At 37.8% G+C, this 10898-nt stretch overlaps 1 pseudogene across 1 annotated transcript; it reads left to right on the top strand.

The window, feature by feature from the left end:
• Positions 1-208: 208 nt before the first annotated feature.
• LOC105536270 lies at positions 209-6865 on the top strand (annotated as a pseudogene). The gene is made up of 2 exons (XR_001005569.1): positions 209-563; positions 4885-6865. The product of XR_001005569.1 is annotated as an uncharacterized LOC105536270 (transcript).
• Positions 6866-10898: the final 4033 nt, after the last annotated feature.

The raw sequence follows: 10898 nt of genomic DNA, 5'->3' as shown, positions 1-10898 counted from the left end.
AAAGAAGGAAAGAAAGAAAGAAAGAAAGAAAGAAAGAAAGAAAGAAAGAAAGAAAGAAAGAAAGAAAGAAAGAAAGAAAGAAAGAAAGAAAATTATAAGGGGCTTACATCTTATACCTCAATGAGAAAAGCCAAAGTATCTACCCCTTTCAAAAAAATAAGCATGTAATTTAATTATTTTCATAACAAATCATTTAGTAACAATTAATCATATATGAACTCTTCCAGGAGGTGCCAAGTCCCAGCTCCCAAAACAACATTACTCTCAAACATCCAGATAGCAGCATGTGGAACAGAGATATTCACTTTCAGAAATTCTCTATTTTGAAAAAAGGAACAACTGATGTTGTGATAAATTTATGTAATTTGACAATTAATCTACCTCACATGCTTGTGAATATGTATTTATTTCCTACCACCATAGTGGAAGAGAGACTATCCCTAACTTTACACCTGGTAGTATTTCCAGCAGTAAGCTGTGAGATTCTTCTTGAAATCACTTCTCAAATAAAAAACAGACCCGGGAAACACACTACACTCACTCTGCTAAAGGAATAGTGGTAAGTAACAATTTTTGACAATGAAATATATTACTACTTAATTTTTTTCAAAATTCAACTTAATGTGCTTTATAAATATTTTCATATCTTTCAAGCTCTACTGATAAAATTTAATTTAGTTAATTAAGAACTGAAATTAAAATAAGTATAAAAATCTTTTCAAGGTGACAAAATTAGGAGGTGACAATGCTGACTGAAACACAGACATATCTGACCCAAGTGTCAAGCCATTCAATTACTTGGAACATTTTCCCCACTCCCATCTGGTTCAGTGAAGTGGGTCATGACCGTCCTACCAGGATCCGCTATGCTGTGCTCCACTGTGTCCCTGAGGTGCATTTTGCTTTGCAGGTTTTCTCACTGCCTCACCGAGTTGTGTTTCTTTGTCCTTTGAAATATTTTCTCTGCCTTCACCAATCTGAAAACATTTTTTCCTCAATACCAGCATCCAATTGCCTGGCCTACAATGTGTCTCTAAGGAATGGAAGCTAAGCATTGGGGTAAGAAAATGCCAAAAGGGGTTTGCTTTTAGAGGAACAATACACTTGGAGATTTCTTCCAGGCACAGTGCATCCAATCACTGCACAAAAAAAGGCTGCATTCCCATACCTTGGGCTGTTCCCTGAGAGGAGATGACATAAGTGATGCTATTTACTAGACACTTCAGGAGCCATGGCCACTGCTGGCATCTTGGGGAATCCTCAGACAGTTTTGAAACTCAAAACCAAGAAAATCACATACAATGGCTGAGGATGTATTGCCCTGTGAAGTTCCCAAAGTGAAACCTCAAGCCAAAGACATTTTGATGAGACGTCTGTGCCAATGGAAGATTAAAGGAAGGGGCACAAAGGTTTTCTGTTTTTTTTTTTTTTTTTAACAGGGGAGTGTCAGGGGATTATTCTCTGCTTTCATCTCCTGTAAAATGTTTACAAATGAAAAATCTTTTTCAAAAAAGTGCCATCCACTACTTTTTGAAATAATGAAGACTTAAAATACCGTGTCTCAAATGTACAATAAATAAAAGTTGATAATGTTGTGAATTATACAAGGTTAGTTAGTGTTGGTGAATGTCAGGAAAGAACTGGAAATTTAAAATCTGACTGCAAGCCAGAGTTAGGCTGGGGCAACAGGGTGGTAGATTTGAGGCTCAGCTTGCCCCACATTTGGAAAATGCATGAGAAAACTAGTTCTCTTTTGGAGTGTTAAAATAATTAAAAAACAAACAATTAGGTTGAGGTGGCTCTAGTGCCCTGAGCTCTGGCTGGGGCGACAGACAAAGGCCCCCCTAGATCCAAAAAGCTGCTCCGTCTTCTCCAGCTGTGCACCTGATTAGATAGTTTCCACTCCAGCAGCTATGATTGGATATAGTTCAATTCCCCACCGCACCCCCTCAGGCCATGAGTGACATATGTGGTTTGACACTGGTTGAATAAAGCAAGAATTATAGGTTTTTCCTGGTTTCTTTTCTGGCAGGATTTCCTCTGTGCACTGAAAACTGGCCCTGCCTGTAAAAGATTTGCATTTACATTTGTATGTAAGGTTATTTTTTAAAAGAATAACACATATATGTTATTCATACGTGGAAGCAATATAATGACAATCATTTTTAAATTTCAGATTTTTTACTTTCCTGGCATGCAGGCTTTAGAGCAGGCAGCCTGAGATTTCAAAAAGGAGGCAATTCTCTAAGAAATAATGTGTGAGGCACATATGAATTTTAAATTTTCTAGTAGCTACATTTTAATAAAGACTCCAGGCATGCTTGCCTGTGCCTGTAGTTTGAGCTATTAGAGAGACTGAGGTGGGAGGCGCGCTTGAGGCCAGGAGTTTGAGACCAGCCCTGGCAACAGAGGGAGACCCCACCTCTAAAGAAAAAAAAAAATTAGAAATGTACTCAGGCCTGGTAGTGCATGTCTTCAGTCCCAACTACTCAGAAAGCTGAAGCTGGAGGATCACTTGAGCCTGAGAGGTCAAGGCTGCAGTAAGCCATGATCACACCACTGCACCCCAGCCTGACTGACAGAGCAAAACCCTATCTCCAAAAACTGATCTCTGGAGAAGGCATTTTCTTTTTCTACAATGTAACCAAACAGCTAAGTATGTCTTGAAGCCATCCTTTAATTTTTAACAGGGCAAGAATGTTTTCTAAGACCTCAATCTCCAGAGTTGTGATGGGACAAATCCTGAAGTGTACATGGAAATCCCTCACAGTTAAAGCATCGCTCACTCCTATCCAGTGTTTCTTATCCCTGAAGCATATGAATCACCTGCGGGGAGAAAACCTTTAAAAATTCCTTAAACCGAAGTTGTAACTGATCAATTAAATCAGAACCCCTGGAGTTAGATCTGAAAAACAATATGGTTTAAAGTTCTCCAGATGATTACAGTGTGTAGGCAAGTCACAAAACCATGGATTAACCAGCAGCTTTTGTTAGAAAGGATTTCTCAAATGAATGTAAAAACATTTGCCGCTGAATTGTGACCTTTCAATCTTGCCTGCTTTTTCTACTAACTTTACTATGCAGACCCAGGCTCTGCTGCTCGCTCCAGTCCTGATTCACCCAGTTCCGTGTGTGCTCAGTGCATCATGTGCGCAGGTCACTGTGCTGTGTGCCCTGGCCTGGGTGAGCATCATTCTTGGGGGAGAACCTTGCTGAAAACAAAGCTGCATTCCAAAAAGTTAAAACCATGCTACTTAACTATATTGAGGTAAAAATTAAAAGACCTAGAGGGCTCACCCAAAAGTTAAAACATAAGTAAATAACTTGGAACATTAATATACACCTTATGATGTCCTGAGTGAACATGGCCCACTTTAAAACAAAACAAAACATTACTATTATTCTAAAATATTAATTTAGGACTATTATGCAAATATGTACTATTTACATTTTTATTGATGTATAATATGCATACAGCAATATAGGCACAAAACATTTATGGAATGCTTGATGAATTATTACAAAATAAATACATTTGTGTATCTAAGAATCAGACTTGTTTATGCCCCTGACACTTTCTCCTTCCCAAAGGTAATGAAGATCTTAAGAGCCAAATGTAGATTAACTTTGTAATTTCGTACAAGTGTTTTATTACAGAATATCAAAAACATACAAAATACAAACAAAGTATAACAGACCTGTCACCCAGCTTTAAAAGCTACTATACTTCCAGCCATTCCCCCCCAATTTCATTATTTTTTAGGCTTTTTGGATAACATATATATTCATTGCAAGGTACAATCTGAACTGTACATTTTGACAAATGAATACACTCATATAAACTTTTCCCCTTTTAAGAATAGAATTACAACACTTATCAATCATTAAAGTGCATATAAATTACCTCAACATATTGTTTAAAATCCAGATTTTTAATTAATAGTTCTGAGTTTTGATTGAGAATACTTTTTCTTTTCTTTTCTTTTTTTTTTTTAAAGACAGAGTTTCATTCTTGTTGCCCAGGCTGGAGTGCAATGGCACGATCTCAGCTCACCACAACCTCCACCTCCCAGGTTCAAGTGATTCTCCTGTCTCAGCCTGAATAGCCTAAGTAGCTGGGGTTACAAGTGCATGCCACCATACCAGCTAATTTTTTATATTTTTGGTAGAGACAGGGTTTCACCACGTTGGCCAAGCTGGGCTTGAACTCCTGACCTCAGGTGATCTACCCACTTCAGCCTCCCAAAGTGCTGGGATTATAAGTGTGAGTCACCACACTCAGCCTGAGAATTCATATTTCTAACAAAGTACAAATCCATAGGGCACATGAGAACTGCAATGTCTATCTACAGTAAATATAGTTTGATGAATAAAATTAAAGGCAATTGATCTAAGGTGAAAAAAAAGCATCAATGTTATGTGCTATCTGTAGGAGCATTTGGTTAAGAATAACAAACTGAGCAATTTTATTGTTTTAATAACCAAAACTGGAAAAATTTCTACTTTTTTTTTAGAGAAATGCTGTTCGCAAGAAAAAATTTTCATATCATGAGAGCAAAAATGACAACCATTTGCAAGTAAATGCCTTATGAAATTAAGTAGCAGATATCTTTTCAAGCTCATGGCCTTCAGATAGTTACCCCAAACTCAATCATTTACATAGCAAGTGCAGATAATTTTCATAGCTTCCTATTAAATTTATATTTTAATGCCCTTACAAATTGTGACTGTTTTTAAATAAAGCTCATTAACTAAAATTTTGTATACGACATATGATAAATTCCCCTTCAAGTCACCTTAAATTTACTTAATTTTATTAGGCAGTGTCTGTCCAACACCCAATATTATTTGGGGATTCTCCCTCCATTTGCAGAGGCATCACAGCTGAGGAAACAGGGATTCACAAGACACAGACTGTTCCCTGAATATTTTTTTTCTCCTCGGACATCAGTTCATCAGTCAACCAAGTCATGTGAGAGTGGCGGCCATGTATTCCCTATTATTCTTGGGCAGTCTCCTGTAAGGAGGAAAAGGCCAGGAGGTCCTGTTAGAGGATGCACTCTGAGAGGCTAAGCTCCTTAAGATGTGAGAGCTCTAACTAGCAGGTGCAGACTTTTCAGGAGGTGGGGAATGAGGCAGGCATTCCAAACCTGGAGCTTCATCACCTTTTGTTTCATCTCAAGACAATTCTGATGAGCTGTTTTGGAACGTGTCTGGAAGGTGAATGTTGAAGAAGAGTGCAGGCTTTGATGTGAGTCAGATGAGGTCTTTCATGGGGAGCCAGGAATTCAATGCCCAGAATCTGGGTTGGTGTCTTTGAGGTCAGGAGGTTGCCTCTTTGTATCCAAGTCCATTATTACTAGGGAGGAGTCTGGAGATTCTGAGTGGCTTCCAGACCCCCTCTCTGATTCCCTTTTGGAGATGAGGTCTGAAAAAGACAAAGTCAGTATTTTCAGGAAATTCTAAAAAGTCTGGTTGGAAACCTGGGAAGACCTCTTACCTAATGCCTCAATGCTCAATTTGCAGTTCTAGCCACATAGCTGCTTGGTAGGCATAGAACTGGGTTTGCCTTTATATCAGCAAAACCTATGTCAGGGTTGAAGAAGTAGTCAGGACAAAGTGTCTTGGTGGCAGGCTGGAGAACATCTTAAAAGCAAATTTCTAGCCTGCTGACTCTTGGCAATGAGTGTTGGGTCCTGGCCAAAGTGCTTGAATGCAGCGTGAGGCTAATCCATAAATTCACCTTCTAATGGAAAAATGTTTGCATTTTTTTCAGTTTGATGCAATCAGGGTGAAATTACCATGCTATTGGTTTGTGTACTTTTTTATTCTTTCACATAAAATCTAAGACAAAATACATTAAATGCTTATTGACATATGTATTTATTCTTCACCAGACTCATAACATCTGCCTAATTTTAAACTTTCTTCCATTTTGTAGGTTTCAACTTCTTTTATTGTAAGATATTAAATCTAATACAGGCATTATGACTTTTACATATAATTTTCTTTTATTTCATATATTTCCTATTGGCATTTTACATTTAAATTATGGACATTTTGTCATATAAATAGCTTAATTTCTATTTTAAAAATAAAAGTCTTTGGGTTTTTTTTGTCTTGTAATTTTCGTATTACATAGTAATGAGATAAACATTAATGTTTTCAGGGTATTTTAAATTTTAGATAATTACTCATTTTATCCATATGAAGTTTGTTTTTACTGCATGTGTGGGTTGGAGAACTCTTTTCACTTCTGCTTCATCTTTACTCTGAACTCATAGCTCTTGTAGTTGGAAGATTGCAGTTTATCATTCCAATCAATGGGGTAAATGTAATGACAACATTCTACAAATGAGTTTGAAAGCAGGACATGTCCTCAAAGCATGCACAACATGGGCCTACATATGTACAACAATAGTAATTTATAAGTTACAGTTTGGATGGAAAATACAAGTACAGAAATTTTGTTAAAGTAAATTAAAATGGATATCAGGTCTTAGCAACCTCTGAGCAGACAAAATCAGTTAGATCTCATAAGTGATCTCAACCTTGATTGATTTGCAAATATAAGCAAAACCTAAATTATTTCTTGTAGCTGCCTATTTAAAAAACAGGAGTGAAACTCAGCCAATCAGGGGTAGCCAACAACCTTATATAAATAGGAAATGTCCAACAAGGTAAACAAACAAAAAGCAAACAAAAAAAAATTAGGTGCTGCCACCAATCAAATGATTTCTTTGCTTCCACGTTTTTCCAATAAATATTTGCTTTTTACACTGTCAATGAAACACTAAATATCTTTCAGTCTGATGTTCTATAATTTATCAATCGCTGTTACTCAAATGAACACTTTACAATTTCATTTTGTCTCAAATTACCCATTAGCAGAATAAAATAAACCATCTAGGAATAAATATTATAAGAACATGTACAGAATATGGAAAAAACCATAGAAAGCTTATGAAATATATGAATGTAGACATAAGCAAATAGAAAATTTGTATCGTATTCTTAGGAAGAAAATCTCAGTATTATCAACATCAGTTGTTCTTAAGGTAATTTATAAATTCAATTTTGTTCCAATACAGATACCATTAAATATTGGAAGTAGACATATTACTGTAAAATATTATATAGATGAAAACACAAATAAGAGTAGACAAGAAAACTCTGGAAAAACAAAACAAAACAAAAAGAAAACAACAACAAAAAAAAACAAGACTGGCCAGTCCTGTGAAAAATCTTGATTGATTAAAAAACTCATGGGTCATTGAAACTAAAAATTCAGAAATAGACCAAAGTGCCTAAGAAATTGTCATAGTGCATCCAGGCTGCTATAACAAAATTCCTTTGACTGGGTAAAAGATAAACAACAGAAATGTGTTTTTCACAGTTGCAGAGGTTAGAAATTGCAAGATCAAGGCAGCAGCAAATTTAATATTTGGTGAGAACCTTGTTCCTCAGAAATGGCACCTTCCTCCACAAGGGACAAGGGCATTCCCTTCAACTTCCTTTAAAAGACCTCTGATTCTGTTCATGAAGATGAAGAACTCTTGGCTTCATCACTTCCCCAAAGGCCACACACCTAAAATTATCCACATATGAATTTGAAAGGGGACATAAACATTCTGGCCATAGCAATAATTTAGTAAGCAATAAAAACTACTTGGAGGATGGCATCACTGATACTTAAGGTGCAAAAATGTGATGTTCTTATCACAAAGGAAATAAACGACTTATTCTTCATGGCATATAACAAAATAAAGGTCCAATGAAAATATTTTTTATAAAGATAAATCTATATGGTAAAAAAGCTAAGTGTTGATAAAGTTAATTCTACAGGTTGCATCAGGATTTTCGAGGTTTCTGGGGATGAGCAAGGCCCCGGAGTTCCCTCCTGTGACATTTTCCTGGAAGTTGCTCATGCTCTTATTCAATTTGAAAGTAGATAAAAATGTTTGTTTATGTTCCAATATTTACTAAATTCAAAATAATAAAGGGCTATTTATGCATAAGTCTCAAACAATCATTCAGTCAGTGGTGCTCTGCTGAGGAAGAGCACACTCACATCCACACACGTATGATGTTCCTCAAATAGAAGACTTCTCCCTGTGCCAGAGCCACATATGTTGCACATGATCAGAGGCTTTCCAAGGCGAGCATTTCTCTGCAACCCTTCTATAGACTTAACCCTGAAAATCTGACTCAGAAGGTGATGGATGAACACCCGCCCTAGTGTTCTAATCTAATGGATCCTCTACTAATAATTCGTTCCAGGGATCTGGGATCTTTCCTGGATTCATCTGCCACACACAGCTAGACTCAAAAATTTGGACAGAAGCTTTGATCCTCACTGACCCTCCTGCCCTGTCCTGCCAGCTTCTCTAGAAGTATGATGCTTCTCTAATTGCTCCTGAGAGACCCCATCTAAGGGTACCTCTCTGTGCCAATATAATTGAGCTTATAAAGTGAGAAGAGAAATAGGCAAGAGTCCAGCTATGCTAGAAGCTGTGTCTAGGGTTCCTTACCTGATTTATGTCTCTGATTTACCTGAATATTGACTAATACTGATTCATTTTAGGTAGTAGGAAAAACAGAAGGAGAAATCCTAGTTCATAAAGGAAGAATAAAATGCAATCAATGCTGCCTAGAGTCTGGCTTAAGCTCAGCCACGGGGTACTAAGTCTCTTCAGGAAAAAGCAATGGTTGTCCATCATCTGAAAAACTGTGGCCTTGAACCATGGGCACTGAGAGTGCACACTGCCCACTAGAGTTCCACGTGTACATCACAGAGAGATAGAATAGTCTCAAAGGATTCTTAAGGGTAATGAGGGGGACCAAAAGGAGATGAATCCACAGCCTCTGCCTTACCATCTGGTCTAACTAATACTATTCCCAGACTCTTTTCTAGGCTGCACCAGGGGTTATTCAGAAAGACAAAAAGTTGTTAATGCCCCATCATTCCCCGGAGCTTCTGAGGTCTAAGTTGTTCATTCCCCAGGTTCCAGGTTGTTCTCCCCCTACCTCCACAGAATCAGTGTGCCTCATTCTGGTACCTATAATCTCACCTTTATTCTAGTTGCCCTCTACCTTTTTCTAGACATTTTATCTCAGAGCCAGGTAAAATAGAGACAAGAATATTTAAATAAAACTTAACTAGAGCTAAGTTGGAGTCCCATAACTACTAGTAGGCTGGGATGCAACTCAGAGGGTACACAAGCCAGGCTGGTCTAGAATTGTAGTTATGGGAAAGAAAGACACATTTCACCCAGGAATTATTAGCATGAAATCTCAAATTTGTGAAATAGATTCCTAGATCTCCCAACCATTTCATTCTTATCTTGGAGGCAATCAGGAAGAGATAATCCCCTTTCAGAGAAAACCATCCCTAATCAACAAATTATCTAACCAACATGTGTGAAAAAGGATGTACCATCATAGAGTTGGCCCGTTTTAGTAGATATGGTGATAAATGCCACAAAGTCAGAGTTCAAGTGGTCTCAAAAGCCTAAAAGGTGGCACAGATTATCTTCAAGGGATACACAGTATGGCTGGAGTCAGCTGACTATTATGCTGAAGATGTCAACAGTGGTGACTGATCTCTCAAGAAGTGGGCCAGAAGTCCGCTTCTGGTTATTCTGCTAGGTATGGTTTAGGAATTGTTCAACCATGAGACAAATAGATCAACTTTCACCAGCAACCCCAAGTCTGGCATGCAGTATTAGACTCTGCGTTAGACACAGATTTAGGCTCAATCTGCAGCTTGATTGTGATTAGTCTCTAGAAAACAAACCCTTACCATAGACTTCTAGATGAGTGACCCAGTTAGATCAGCATCTGAGACTGTTTCCAGTTTGCAGCCCAAAAGACAATCAGTCTATAGTTTCCATTGTAGAAAATCAAACAGATAGAATATGGGCAATTACCCCAAACCCTGAGTTCTGCCCATTGAGAAGAACAACCACTCATTTCAGGTTCTGCATGGCTGGCAAAGGTTAAACAGCCACAGAAGCCCAGTGGATATCGTGAGGTGTCAGCTTCCGTGACTCATCTGTGAACTAGGACCAGTTATATACGAAATACTCAGTAAATTGGGGGCCCCACAGAGACAGCAGCTTTGCTTCAGAGAATAGAAGGAGGCACAAAGTTTCTACCAGCTGGGGATGCCCTAGCCCTCTATGGGTCAAACTTAGTTTGGCAGGAGTTCTGTAGCAAGCTCTTAGCTGACTTTCAAATCAGTGGAACCAGTAGTAGTGTCAAGATGGCTCTGAGTCCAAAAGCCCAAAGAACACCTCTAGGTGGAGGCTAATCCTTTACTGGAGGCTCTAAATACCAAAATCAAGATTTTCTTGACCTCAGGATGAATTGATCAATGCAAATCTCCCCAAATATTTTCACTAAACCTTAATTGAAAAGTAAGACTCCAGATTTTTCAACTCTCACAAAAAATAATTCCGATTTTTTCATCTGGGATCTATGTATGTGTGTAGGACCATGCCTTTACCAATCAGCATGAAGTTACAACTGTCCTTGTTCCTCTACTTTCTACTTGTGCAAAGTTTAAAATACAGAGGGGAGATCTTAGGGTTTTCTGGGTCTTTTGCTAAGCAAGTGCCTGACTCTTAGCATCCTCAATTCCCCATTGCCTTCTTGATCCCTAGGACTATTATCACAGTCCTAATTCCCAACAGCTTTTCCTCTTAGAGCTTTTCAGCATGGTTATTTTTAAACCTAACTGATGTCCTTTTTTCCTGGTGGACAGGGTAGTTCATTTCCATTTAAATGCTTTTACAAACATTAAGCTATTGATTTAAGATTTCTCTGCATTTTAAATTAAGTAATTCTGCTGTTAGCTTTCCACAGGATGTGAGGGTTATAAAAAAAAGGAAGAACAT

Source organism: Mandrillus leucophaeus, unplaced genomic scaffold, assembly GCF_000951045.1.
Source record: "Mandrillus leucophaeus isolate KB7577 unplaced genomic scaffold, Mleu.le_1.0 Scaffold1575, whole genome shotgun sequence".
In the NCBI taxonomy this organism is placed as follows: Eukaryota; Metazoa; Chordata; class Mammalia; order Primates; family Cercopithecidae; genus Mandrillus; species Mandrillus leucophaeus.
The sequence above is the reverse complement of the archived record's forward strand: the minus strand, read 5'-3'. Positions and strand labels throughout refer to the sequence as shown.